Raw genomic sequence first — 15,304 nt, 5'->3', positions numbered from 1 at the left:
GATAATAATTATAATACTTATCCAGTAGTCCTACACGAATACGGTATTTGGTTAGTGATTTGGTTTCATCCCGAGTTTTGAGATACTCCACGTAGTCTAAGTAACCTTCAAAATGGCATGCCAAAGTTTCCAACTTCCTCAAGCATCCCACTTCCTTTCCTTTAACTGTTATCGGAGGAGGCAGTCCTTTTCTATTATCTTCGGTAGTAGGATGAATAACCTCCTCCAATTCAAAGACTTGCAGGAGAGAGAGCTTAGGTAACAACCCACTAGGAAACTCTTTTTCACCACATCCATTCATTCTAAGATACCTCAGGTTGCATAGACATTCCATGCCTTGAGGCATCTTTTCAAGTGCCCAAGTACCAGAGAGATCTAACCTCCTCAGTGCCTGGAGCTTTTCTAATGACGGCACATGCCTTAACATATCACAATTAATGAGCAATAATGCAGTGAGACTCATCAATTCAGAGACAGAATCAGGCAGTTTTGTGATTTTTGTAAAAGACAGATCAAGAATCTTGAGCTCATGCAACTCAAAAAATAAATCTGCAATAAATTGCAAATTTGAATTGTCGCATAACAGTATAGTTGAAAGACAGGGACACCTCGGTGAATGCGTGGAAGGAATTTCTTCAATCTGGTTATGCATCAGTGAAACCATGCATTGAGAGTTATCTTCCAGTATTTGGATGGCCATATCCCTAATCAAGTCATGCATCTTGACAATCCATTTCCCAGTACTTTTACTTTCCAATAGGCAGACTCTTTCGAGTTTATTCAGCATCGAGTGGCCTTTGTCAAATTCTGCCTCCCTACTTTCCAGCCCTTTTATCAATCAAATAATCTATCACAAGAAGCATTGTTGCAGTTCTGACTCCTTAAAGTGCATATAACTAAATCTCAGTATGTGGAATACCTCAGGCTCCATATCATCTTTCCTAATTCTTGATTGTTTCAGGTCCTCTAAAGCATTCCTCCACTCACATCTGTCATCCACTCCCCTCATGGTTCCGGCCATTGTTATAATTCCAAGAGGCAAACCAGCACATTCACTAGCAATAGATCTTGCAATTTCTTCCACTTCTGGAGGAATACATCCAAGTACCTTCATGAACAGAGCCCAAGCTTCTTCCATTGAAAGAGGCTCCACTTTGATTGTCTTCTGGCAGAACATCCGCTGACAAACTCCAAATGATCGAGTTGTAAGAATTAGTTTGCATCCCTTCACTTGGATAGGAATTCCCACCTTATTATAATCAAAGCAGTCCCACAAATCATCTAAGATGAGAACCCACCGTTGTTTCTTAATTAATGCTTTTGACAGTTTTGCAGCTCTTTTCCTCTCGTTGTCTTCATTTGAAAGATCTAAATGAATGTCGTTTGCAATAAGATTCTGCAATTTACAAACACTAAAATCCTGCGATACGGTGATCCAGTGAACATGAGGAAAAGTGCCAGGTTCTTGTAGAAGCTGATTGTAGATATGTGTGAGCAATGTTGTTTTGCCAACACCCCCCATCCCGTAAATGCCAATACTTGATGAGGCTTCATCATTCATTATCCACGACCAGATAGCATTCTTATTATTTTCAAACTCTCCACCTATTAGTTCTTCAGTTAGAAACACATCTCGTCCGCTCTCATCGCTAATAGGTTGGAGACCTTCACGAGAGCTATCTCTCGCAACAGGCTGCAAATGTTCTCTAATCATATTCTCCACATCAATCATCATGACATCATTGTTGACTGAGGAAGAAGATGGTTGATCATAATGCCTTTCAAGGACAAAACACAGTGGATCTGTTGGTTGGGACAAATCTCCTCTAGGCTCATCTTCATTAACTGTAAGCCTCTCAGGAGAGCCACCTCTCACAACAAGCTGGTTCAATTCCATGATCATGCCCTCAATCCTATAGTCCTCCACGAACAAAGGTAAGTTGTCCTGAGCATTTCTTTCACACTCTTGCTCCACTTGTTCACCAGGGATCAGGTCTGTAGGAAAACTAGAAACCCTATCAAGTTGAAAATTTCCCATGTTCGTCTGCATGAATTCTTGTTCTCCAGGTGAGGGAAAATACAATTCTTGTTCTCCAGGTGGAGGACAGAGTTGATCATGATAATCTTCTTGAGGCTCATCATGATTAACAAGTGGCCTCCCACGAGAACTACCTCTTACAACAGGCTGCCCAGTTACTCTCTCCAGATGTTGCCCTTGTGGTGCCACATTGTCGACTTCAACATGTAAGCTAGTAGGTAATGTATCTCCTGGAGTCTCATTTGTGTTGCCTGTGAGCCCTCCAGAAGAGCTAGCTCCAGCACCAGGCTGCACTACCCCTCCAGTCCCATTCTCTATATCATCCTCCATTAAAAAATTATAGATCTCATCCCAACTTCTTCCAAGTGCGTGACCCATTATATCTGGTGCTTGTGTCGCTCCTGCATCTCCTGCCAAATTGTCGACTTCATTATTGTTTTGTTCTTGTGGAGTGGTTGAAATGGCATTATCGTTAACATTGCTTGAACTTGCTATGCTTTTATGTCTTCTGTTGCCACCATGCATAGCTTGAAAAGCTGCTTCTTGAACGTCTTCAGTCACTTTGTCACAAATTGCAACACCATGCCCTCTGACTCCTGACAAATGCCATTTGATCCTCGAAACGGAAGTAGTGGGAGCAAATTTATAGCCACAAAATGTACAGCTGAAACGACCATCATCCAGCTTCTCAACATGATCCCAAAATTGATCCTTCTGTCTAGCCATTTTCACCGCTGACTTCTTTGGCCCTTCAAACATCAAATAAAAAATTGTCAAAAGTAACGCATAAAAAGGGATGTTGAATTAATTGGAAAATAAGAACTCAATCATAAAATGAAAATTTAGAGGAAATCATTATTTTTTAAATAAGTAAGCAAAGGAAAAGAGTGCAAACATCAAATATCTTACAAAACATTAATGCCGTAAGTGTGTTCACAAAATAAACTGAATCTGTATAATTAAATCAATCATTAATGATTTTTCTCAAATATTTTCTACCAATTTTTGCATAATATCGGGTTGTATATTTATATTGTAAAATACAAATCCAGTATTAAAATACCCGGTTTTTCTCCGAATTTTTTTTTTTAAAAATAAAATTCAAAACAATCATAAAAAAAAAATGTGTGATTTTCTCGCATAGTTTTCTACCAATATTTTAGACGAGTTTCCTATTTTTAGGAACTGATGTCATTTTTTAACGTCTCTTACGAACGTTGTTTGTCGACACGTCTCTTTTTATAGAAAAGGACCGATGTCAAAAAAAAAAAAAGTTTAAATACCAAACAAATATGGATTATATCCATAATTTTATTTTATTTTTTTGGTAACTCAGACGTAAATCTTCTTTTTATGGTCAAACGTCGATATTTTAGACAAGTCTTCTATTTTTAGGGACTGATGTCATTTTTTAACGCGTCTCCTATTTTTAGGGACCGACGTTAACTATTTAAAAAAACGAAATTGCAAATAAGCTCAAAATATAATAGCATTTAAATCAAATAAAAAACACACAAGTAAGGGTAACCTTTCTTTTGAAAGGATGTTTTAAGGGTGGTGTCTACCTTCCCTTAATCATAACTAACCCAGTACCCGAATCTTTGGAACCAGTGTTTAATTTGGGATTTCTAGTTCCCTCAAATTACTAGATGGCGACTCCAATAAAATATTCATTTCCCCCAATCAGAAAAAAAAACTTTTTGTTAAATTAAACAAAAAACGAGGAGCCGTCGCCCGACATCGTGTATCGACAGAATAGCGACTCCACTGGGGATTTAGGGTTGAACCAACTGCTTGTGTGTGCTTTTCATTTTTTTTTATTGCTATTTATTTTTTGAATATTTATTTTATTGAGACTATTTATTTTATGCAATATCAATTGTAAATCGTTTCATTTTTTAATTACACATGCATGCATGTTATTTATTTATGTATTCACACACTTCACAGTGAACCCATAAAAGCTCTGGACCCGAGCTCGTCCTTTTTAAGATTAGAAAAGAAAGATTCAGGTGGCAAGTGTGACTTATGTCCACTGATGCTCATCTGGACTTTCGCTTGGATTGTAACTCACCCTATGCAACGGGTATTGTGGAATTTTCTTCCCATACTCATGTTGTATAAGGTTAAGAGACCGACTACCCCATGGGTAATTCGAGCAATCTAAGAACCAAAAAATACCTTTAAGATTAGAATAAACTGAGCCAAATCTTATGAGCTAGATCCTATCAATTAGGATATACCGTTTAGGACACAAACAAATGTCAATGCATTAACATACATGTTCATATACATTTCATATTCTCATTAAATCTCCACCGATCCTCATAGGAAGTGTGAGATTAAAAAAAAAAAAAACCATTACTATTGAAGAATTTTTGACCAGATCAGAATTGAACCAACATGATGAAAGGGATTGTTTGCCATCAGAACATGGCATCAAATTTCTCCCCTAAATCGGTTCAAGTCCCTGTAGGTTTGGAGTCCTCAGTGAGAACTTTTTTTTAAGAGAATCTGATCTGGTATGTTCCTCGTCATAAGTTAAAAAAAAAATTTGAAACCAATAACAAGCATGCATAAACCATATGGCATTTTGCATCCATTTGTGCATTTCATTTAGTTTACTTGCATTCATTCAGGTTGAAATATAGGTCCCCCAAGAGGCCATAAAATTCATTACACTCGACTACGAAGGAAGATAATGGAGAATGAAGAAAGAGCTCAACTAGAGGCTCATTATCAAAGAGAGTTAGAGAACATGAAAAACGATATAGCACAACTTACAAGTCTACTCGAGCAGACCCTAGTATCCATGTCTGGGGAAGGTACCTCTACCCAGCCGGCAGTTGCAACTCCATCTATATTTATGCCATCAGCTCCCTTTGTATTCCCGCCTCAAAATTTAGGGGTAAATCCCTCTTCATTTGAACAACAGTTCACTGCCAATGTTCCACCAGCACAAGTGCCAGTTGCTGTAAACCTGGCAACTGATGACCCACAAAGGATGAAATTCTCTGAAAATGTCGATTATGATAAATTGACCGCTTTGGAAGAGAGATTGAAGGCAGTAGAAGGGGCAGACTTATATGATCCTGTTTATGCTGCAGAAATGTGTTTAGTTCTAAATGTAGTTGTACCCAAAAAATTTAGGGTACCAGAATTCATCAAGTATACTGGAACTGAATGCCCAGTCACTCATCTTAAATCTTATTGCAATAAGATGGCAGAAGTAGTGAATGATGAGAAACTTCTCATCCATTTCTTTCAAGACAGTCTTTCTGGATCGACATTAAGCTGGTATACAAGGCTGGATAACACCAAGATCAGAAAGTGGAAAGATTTGGTAAAAGCCTTTGTGGAGCAATATAAATTCAACATGGAGGTAGCCCCGGACAGGTCAAGCTTGTTAGTCATGGAAAAGGGCAGCAAAGAGACTGTAAGAGAATACGCTTTGAGATGGCGTGAAAAAGCATCTCATGTGCAACCCTCTTTGTTAGAAAAAGAAATGGTCACTCTTTTTTCTAATACTTTTAAATCTCCCTACTTTGAACATCTGGTGGGTAGTTCAGCTCAGCATTTCTATGATGCTGTAACTATCGCTGAGAGAATAGAATAAGCGATAAGAGCTGGGAGAATGTCATAGCCTACTGAGAAGAAAGGCTTTACTAGGAAAAAGAAGGATTTCGAGGTGAACAATGTGGAAGGAGTGTATAAGGGTAAGAAAACAAATTACCACCATTATAACTTCCAAATGCCTACCCAACAAGTTGCAAGTGTAAACTTCACTAAACCTTTCCCTACCAACCAACAAAACCAACCACATGACCAACAAAGTAACCATATCGTTAATCCTCCAAGAAGGAATTTTCAAAGAACCTAAGAACGACTGCCACCATTGCCACTTCCTTTGGGAGAAATGTACTCAAAGCTGTTGAGTATTGGGCAAGTAGCTCCCGTTCCCTTAACCCCACTGCAACCTCCATACCCAAATTGGTATAAGCCAGATTTGAAATGTGAATATCATGCTGGCATTGCTGGGCATAACATTGAAAACTGTAATGCATTTAAAAACAAGCTTCTGCAATTGATAAAGGCTGGATGGATAACTTTTGATGATGCACCGAGTGTGAAGTCCAACCCTTTGCCCAATCATGCTACAAGCAGTGGGGGAGTGAATGTTGTAGGAGCGGAGGACAAGAAGGAAAGAGTTTTGAAGGTTTCCATGGAAAGACTGTATGGTATGCTGGTACAGTCTGGATATTTATCTGAGTTTGAACCAGTGATGAGTGGAAATAACTACTGTAAGTTTCATGGCAAGGTGGGACATCACATTGATGATTGTGAAGATTTTCACCAAGAAGTGAAAAGGATGCTGACTTTCGGCATGTTAAGGATAGAGAGTGAAGAAGACATTGTAATCCCACCTATCCATGTTTCTTTCCCAAAGTCAGCATATGTGATGAAACCTGAAAACATGATGGAAGTCTTGGGGCAGAAACTTGCTTTCATGGATATCAACAATGTAGAGGAAGGTGAAGGAAAAGGCTGGAATTTTGATGACGAGCCAAAAATAGCAAAAGAAGATGAACTGTTACCTCAGTTAACTGTCCACTCTCTAGAGGAGGCTCCAACCAACACCTTTGTGCGAAAGCTTGCTGTTGACGAAGTATTCCATAATTGGGAGATTGAAGAAGCCCCAGTTGTTTTCAAGAAGTAATGAATAAGCATCTGCTTATATTTGCTCTTATGTACTTTGTGTGCTTTGCTTTGTGTTTTTGTACCTAGTTGAAATCTTGGTTCAAGATGTCAACATAAGGTCTTTTCATAATTATTGAGTCAACTTTTAAAATATTATTGAGATCTTGCATTTTCTTCAACAATTGTTATCTTTTTGTTTTGTTTGGCTACAAGATACGCATTTACACAAAACACCTTCCGCTTTCAGGATTCTGAAAGCGAATCCTCCATAAATCCACAAACATATTGCATTGAAAATGAATGGCCAAACTTTGATAAGGATGTGATTGCAATGGACGAAGAGGAATGGAATGAAGATTATATGAAAGAGTTTACTAGACAGGTAGAACAGTCTGAGCATGCTTGGAAACCTGCAAAAGAAGAATTAGAGGTGATAAATGTAGGCACCGAGCAAGATAGAAGAGAGCTAAAGATCAGAACTTTGATTACTACAAAAGAAAGATGTTGTTTAACCTCACTACTACGAGAGTATATGGATGTGTTTGCCTGGTCTTATGCAGATATGCCTGGTTTAGACATTGATATTGTAGTACACAGATTGCCTTTGATAGAAGGATTTAAACTTGTCAAGCAGAAATTGAGAAGAACTCGCCCGGATATTCTACTCAAGGTCAAGGCCGAGATAAAGAAGCAGTGGGATGCTGGTTTTCTAAAAGTCATTAAATACCCTCAATGGGTATCGAACATAGTGGTAGTACCAAAGAAGGATGACAAAATCAGAGTATGTGTGGACTTCAGGGATCTAAATAAAGCTAGTCCAAAGGATAATTTCCCTTTGCCTCACATAGACGTCTTGGTAGACAATGCTGCTAGAAGCTCAACTTATTCCTTCATGGACGGATTCTCCGGGTATAACCAGATTAAAATGGCTGAAGAAGATAAAGAGAAGACCACCTTTGTCACACCATGGGGAACATTTTGCTACAAAGTGATGCCATTCGGTTTAAAGAATGCTGGAGCCACATATTAAAGGGCAATGGTGACACTTTTTCATGATATGATACACAAAGAGATTGAAGTGTATGTGGATGACATGATTGCTAAGTCTACGAATGAAGAAGATCACTTGAAAATTATTTGATAGACTGAGGAAGTATCAATTGAAATTGAATCCTGCAAAATGCTCATTTGGGGTGAAGTCTGGAAAGTTGCTAGGGTTTGTGATAAGCAATAAAGGAATAGAGGTCGATCCTGATAAAATGAAAGCAATTCAAGCAATGACAGCTCCTAAAACCGAAAAAGAAGTAAGAGGTTTCTTGGGACGTTTGAATTACATTGCACGATTCATATCTCAGTTAACAGCAACATGTGAGCCAATTTTTCGATTGCTTCGAAAAAAGAATCCTGGTACTTGGGACAAAGATTGTCAAGAAGCTTTTGATAAAATAAAGCAATACCTACAGAATCCACCTTTGTTAGTGCCGCCTGTACCTGGAAGACCTTTGATCTTGTATTTGACAGTAACTGAGGAAGCAATGGGTTGTGTGTTAGGACAACATGATGAGTCTGGAAGAAAAGAGCAAGCTATCTATTATCTGCGCAAGAAGTTTACAGATTGTGAATCCAGATATACTATGATTGAGAGGTTGTGTTGTGCTCTTGTATGGAGCACGAAGCATCTTCGATAGTATATGTTGTATTATACCACTTGGTTGATCTCAAAAATGGATCCTCTTAAATACATCTTTGAGAAACCTTACTTGTCAAGCCGAATAGCAAGATGGCAAGTAATGTTGGCCGAGTATGACATTGTATACAAGACAAGAAAATCTGTAAAAGGAAGTGTAATTGCTGATCATTTGGCAGATAATGCTATCAAAGATTATGAGCCTTTGAAATTTGACTTCCCGGATGAGGATGTGTTGATAGTAGAAGAAGACAAAGAGAAGAATGATTGGTGGATTATGTATTTTGATGGGGCAGTGAATGTATCTGGCAATGGAGCGGGGGTTGTGATAATCTCACCTGACCAGAAGCAATATCCCATCTCAATCAAACTACAATTTGAATGTACCAACAATACTGCTGAATATGAGGCTTGTATCCTTGGGTTGGAAGCTGCTTTAGAGATGAAAATAAAGAAGCTTGATGTCTATGGAGATTCAATGTTAATAATCTGTCAAGTGAAAGGCGAATGGCAGACCAAAGAAGAAAAATTGATCCCATATCAACAATATCTCTTAAAACTGACTGAGGGTTTTGATGAGATAGATTTTACCCATATGGGAAGAGACAAAAACCAGTTTGCTGATGCTTTGGCAACCTTAGCTTCTATGGCCAAAATTGATTACGGAATCAGGGTACAACCAATCCACATTGAGATTAAAAATTTTCCAGCTCATTGTTGTTCAGTTTAAAGGAGAAATAGATGGGAACCCATGGTTTTATGACATCAAGCGGTTTATCCAATATCAAGAATATCCCTTGGGGGTGTCTAAAGCAGATATGAAGACCTTGAGAAGGTTAGCCATGGAATTTTACCTAGATGGAGAAATTCTATATAAAAGATCATTCAATGGAACTTTACTAAGATGTCTAGACGAAATCGAAGCTAAGGTAGCATTGCAAGAAATTCATGAAGGAATTTGTGCAACTCATGCAAGTGGGCACATGATGGCTAGACAAATGCAACAATCTGGGTACTTCTGGATGACCATGAAGAGAGATTGCATCGATTATGTCAGAAAATGCCATAAATGTCAAGTGTACAGTGATAAGATAAATGCACCTCCAGCTCCTCTATTTAATATGACATCACCATGGCCATTTGCAATGTGGGGAATAGATGTGATTGGTCCAATCAACCCAAAGGCCAGCAATAGGCATCAATTTATCTTAGTAGCCATTGATTACTTCACAAAGTGGGTGGAGGCCAGCTCTTATGCTCATGTAACTCAAAAGGTGGTTAAGTGCTTCATTGAGAAAGATTTGATATGTCGGTACGGTACACCTGAGAAGATAGTGACCGGCAACGCCCAAAATTTTAATGGAAAAATAATCACAGAATTGTGTGCGAAGTGGAAAATTAAACATTCAAACTCGTCTCCTTATAGACCAAAGATGAATGGTGCTGTCGAAGCTGCAAACAAGAATATCAAGAAGATTATCCAGAAGATGGTAATCACTTACAAGGATTGACATGAGATGCTTCCCTTTGCTCTGCATGCATATCGTACAGTAGTAAGGACATCCACTGGAGCTACACCTTATTCATTAGTATTTGGGATTGAGGCAGTGATACCTTTGGAAGTAGAAATTCCATCTTTGAGAGTACTAATAGAATCTGAACTAGAAGAAGCTGAATGGGCTAAAGTGAGATATGAGCAGCTAAACATGATAAGTGAGAAGAGGTTGGCTGCAATTTGCCATCACCAGTTATACCAAAGAAGGATGGCCAAAGCATATGACCGGAAAGTCCGACCAAGAGAATTCAAATAAGGGGATCTTGTACTACGAAAAATCTTGCCATTACCAAGTGAAGACCGAAGCAAGTGGGCACCAAACTATGAAGGCCCATATGTAGTGAAGAAATCATTATCCGGAGGAGCTCTGTTGTTAACTAGGATGGATGGAGATGATTTACCTAGGCCTGTGAACTCTGATTCTGTGAAAAAGTATTATGTATGATGGTTTCATCCAATCAAATCAATAAAGTTTTGGCCAGGAAATTCTCTTTGCATTATACCTCACCAAAAAGCCCATGCATGATCTCAATGGCTCAACAATTTGATCTTTCAAACTTTTTTTTTACAAGAGAGTCCATTTTTTTTTAAATGAGGTTTTAAAAGAACTGATTTTGTTTGTGATTTCAATGAAATAAATCAATGATTTGTTTAGAATAATGTTCAGAGTAATTCCCTTGAAAGAGATGACCAAACAAGTCAAAACATGCAATTGGAACAACTATCACCCAAATTATGTCTTGGATCCACATTTTATCAGCATGAATAATGGTTGGTAGTACATTAGTTTGTCATGGACTCACAAAACGTGGTATCTTACAAGTCCAAAGCATTACGCTGGATGTGGACAAAGTTTATTGGTTTTAACTGATCTTACTTGAAATGAGGAAAGGCCATCTTTGATATTCCTTTCACTTTCTTTAAAATTATCCTTTGCAGTCCCAATTTGAGCCGAGTCTATTTAAAGTTTTTTTTCTTTCACAAGAACCTTCACTAAGATCACACCCTATACTAGGGGGCAAACAAAGAAATATGATTAAGGAAATTGTCTTGAAAGCATGTGAGCTTATAAAGAAAGTTTGACAACAAAAAAATTTCCATAAAATTCCAAACAATTGAATTCCTAACAAAGATAGGAATAACAAAAAAAAAAAAACAGAAGTTCCTCATTTGGAATATTTGGCATCATTTTTGTTGTCAAGGTAGCAAAAGAAAATGCCAAGACAAGAAAATAGTGATCTATAGTTTATAAGCCCTTAAACACTTTTTGAGCTTATGGAATACTCTTTCTTTTATAGCTTTGAGCCATAAAATACATTACGTGCCTTTGAAGTCCTTTCTAATCAAGTAAGCAACCTAGATCAATAAACGGCGTTCTCAAAATATAAGAGACTTTTCCATAAAGAGTCATGGTGTAACAAATAATTACTCATTATTATTCATGCTGTTAAAAAGAGTGTTTCTAAAGATAAAAGACAAATTGCTTCTTTTGTCTCAAAATACCTTCAAGCAATCGCTTGAACACTTTGAAAACCAAAGCAGAAGGTCATCTCATCACTTACCTTCATCTAAGATTACTTTTACTAAGAGATTTGATATAAAGCCCCAGAGTTGCCTGAACATTGTTATAAACAGACATTGAGAGTTTCAGTTTTCGAGAACAAAACAGATCTTTTGAAAAATCATTTTTGAAAAAAGGTTTTCTTTGTAAGAAAAATGAATATACGGCACACTATGAGGCACCATTAGAAAATCAGAGATTCTAATGACAACAAGAGCAAAGGAGGAAATGAAATGAGGTAGTTAATTCTCCCAGGGGGCAGAGAAGCGGTTACTAGATCCGTAATGGCACAAAGAAATTTGCTTCCCTAGTGGAAAATACACGTGATAAACTGTGGGCTTCTTCTAGCATGAGGACTGAAATATTATGATGTCCAATATCTATGAAAGGAGATTGTTGACTCTTACAATATGATCAGTTAGACAACAAGATAACTGATACATCTTTAGTACGAGAAATGTAGATGAAATCCCAGGACAATGTCGGGCCACGGAGAAGCTGATTCTCTCAGTGAAGTTACCAATAGAGAAACGTGCAGTGACTGTTGGGAAACTCAAACAATGCTTATCTTAGAAATTGGACAATATGGGTCAGCTTGAGTAGACTTGAAGTACGCGTAAATCAAAAGAGCTCACTCAAAGTCAAAACCCTCAAACAAGATGAACGGGGATCTATATTTCAAAAACAGGTAAGATACATTGCATATCATCGCACTTCACAAGCATCGCATATTTGTTTTGTAGATATCTCTCGAAACAAAACTCCTCACGGGATCCAACGAGACAAAGATGAATTGAAGTTCTTTTAAATCATATCAAATGTGGCAATTCCATAAAAGCAAAATTCATGAATAAAGATGAGAAAGATGGATTTTTATTCATGGGCATAATGGTTTACAAGTACAAACGTTAAACCTGCGAGGACGATTAGGGATATTTTCAGCTCGCTGATGATCCATCATTACTCGAAATTCCTCAAACTGGTTAATTATGCGTTCCATCTGTTCCTCGAACTCGAGGTGTCGTGTGTTGACATAGTCCCTCCAAAAGTCAACACGTGCATTGAGCTCTTCATTTCTCCTCTCCAAGTCGTTTCTGTAACGTCTCTCATCATGGAGCCTTTTCCTTAAATTCTCAATCTGATTATGGAGCTCAGGAATTTGAGTATTCAACTCAAGTCTTCTGGCATGAAGACGCTCTGCCATGTTCACCAAAGACGAAGTAGCTCTGATACTGAGAGCAAGTGACTGATTCACTGCTTCAATATCGGTCCTCGATGCCAGTATTAATTCATCACGAGGAAGGATCATGTCTCTAGCCACGGCTACAACAATATCTTCATTGTCCATTACAGTATCCTCTATTGTAACTGGACGACCATTCACTTCAAAAGTAGTACGCCAAACTACAGGCTCTGCCGCAGGAGCAAGGTTTGGATTAGCATTGGAAGAAGAGGAAGACATGGTTAAAACTTCAAAAGTTGAGAACTCTGAGAGTATTGAAAATGTGAGAAGTTGATGATTTCTTTTGCCCAATACTGCGTGATTTATAGGGAATTTGCTCCCGCCATCATTTTCAATAGAAGATTAGATCTTAGCCGTAGATACAAGACTTCCTTAAGAAGCTTTCATCATCTCTGAGATCGATTTGCAAATTAGATCTTAGCCGTACATATAAGACTTCCTTAAGAAGCTTTCATCATCTCTGAGATCGATTTGCAAATCAGATCTCAGCCGTACACATAAGACTTTCTTAAGAAGCTTCATCATCTTTTGGGATCCATTTACAAATCAAATCCCAACCATAAATACAGGACTTCCTTGAGAAGCTTTCCTGATCCATTCACAAATCAAATCTCAGCTGTACATATAAGACTTTCGTGAGAAGCTTACATCATCTTTGAGATCGATTTACAAATCAAATCTCAACCGTACAGGTATGACTTCCTTTAGAAGTTTTCATCAACCCTGAAGCTCACTGCTGAAATCACTTTCAAGTATTTCACCATCGGGTAGGTCGCCTGGAACAATTAGACCACTTGCGAGTTCTTTGCATTTTATCATCGGGCAGGTCGCCTGGAACAATTAGACCACTTGCGAGTTTCGTCGCATTTTATCAATCGGGCAGGTCGCCTGGAACAATTAGACCACTTGCGAGTTTCCTCGCATTTTATCATCGTGGTAGTAAAAAAAAAATTGTTGAAATCAATCTCATGTATTTCACAGACGGGTCAGATCACGAAACCATTGTTGAAATCACTTTCATGTACTTCACTAAACCATTGTTGAAAACACTTTCATGTTTTTCACTTGGGCAGGTCGCCTAGAAGAATAGACCAACTGAAAATCTGTATATTTTTTCAATACCACCATCGTTTTTTTCTTTACAAAACTTACTATGCAAAGTCAAAAGAAAACGAATTTTCCAATGCCTTTGCACCATAAGCATTGTAAAGAGGGGGCAACTGTTGTAACCCAATTTTTGGACTCACCAAGATTTTCTTGAATGTTATTTTATTTCTATTATTATTATTAAAAATCCAAAAAAAAATCAATTTCTTTTTCAAAAATAAAAATTAAAAAATAAAATAAAGGCTGACAATGTGGAGAAAGGAAATTGGGGAATCAAGCTGCAATTTTGGAGGAAGTTCAAGGCCTAATTGTACCTTATTGTGCCCAAAAATGAAGAAAAAAATGCAAATTCAAGGTCAAATTAAATGATTATTGGATGAATTTGCATAAAAATTAAGTTCAATGACATAATTAATTTTTTAATGGGCCAATTTGATTTAATCATGGGCCAAATTAAGTTTTAATTATGTTTAAGAATTAATTTGGGTCCAATTGAAGGATTTAATTAAGTGCAAGGACTTAATTATACTTTAAATGGGTCAAATTAATTTTATTTGGGACTTAATTGGTGAAGAATTAAGTTTGAGAGTTTAATTTGGGCTTAATTGAGAAAATCCGAATTTTAAAGGACCACATTTATTTTTTACCAAGTTAATGAGGGGGTTAATTGCATTAAATAAAAAGGTTTAGGGTCAATTAGGGCTCAATTGAAAGAGAGAGGACTGAAATGAACTTTGACCAAAAATCACTGTTCATTATTCTCTTTATTTTTTTCTGAAAAAGCTGGTGTGGTTGACTACTTCGCAGCTGCATTTAATGTACCTAACGTCCACCAAATTTGACAAATCTTATACCAAAATGATCCTCTGCAGTTTGTCTACAACTCCATGTGATCAAGTTGGGCTAAATGACAATATATTAGCACTGGTGACAGCCTAAAGAGGCCTACTCAATTAGCTTTTGTCTGCAGATTTTATTTTTTTCTCTGAAAAAAGCTGGTCTGGTTGACTAATTTGCAGCTGCATTTAATGTACCTAATGTCCACCGAAGTTAACAAATATTATATTAAACGGATCCTATGCATTTTTTCTACAACCCCATGTGATCAGGTTGGGCTAAATGACAATATATTAGCACTGGTGACAGCCTAAAGAGGCCTACTCAATCAGCTTTTGTCTGCAGATTTTCAACTCATGATACCTACTTTGAGCCAATGGTTGGGATCCTTCCCAACTGAATCAAGGGCTTAAATTTTTCCTCAATGTAGAAAAGATTGCCCTCTTCCACCGCCTATAAATAGAGGTGGATTTAATGGCCTGAAAAGAGAGAAAAATGGGGTCCAAAGTCAGCCAAAAAACCTGTTTTTCTGCCGATTTCTGCACATTTACTCTTTCTTTCTCTCTCCACCGTGACCT

At 37.6% G+C, this 15,304-nt stretch overlaps 1 pseudogene; it reads right to left on the bottom strand.

Moving 5' to 3' along the window:
* Positions 1 to 312: 312 nt before the first annotated feature.
* LOC118039817 (putative disease resistance protein At4g10780) lies at positions 313 to 2,907 on the bottom strand (annotated as a pseudogene).
* Between the last annotated feature and the right edge of the window lie 12,397 nt (positions 2,908 to 15,304).

This window comes from Populus alba, chromosome 19, assembly GCF_005239225.2.
Source record: "Populus alba chromosome 19, ASM523922v2, whole genome shotgun sequence".
Lineage (NCBI taxonomy): Eukaryota > Viridiplantae > Streptophyta > Magnoliopsida > Malpighiales > Salicaceae > Populus > Populus alba.
The sequence above is the reverse complement of the archived record's forward strand: the minus strand, read 5'-3'. Positions and strand labels throughout refer to the sequence as shown.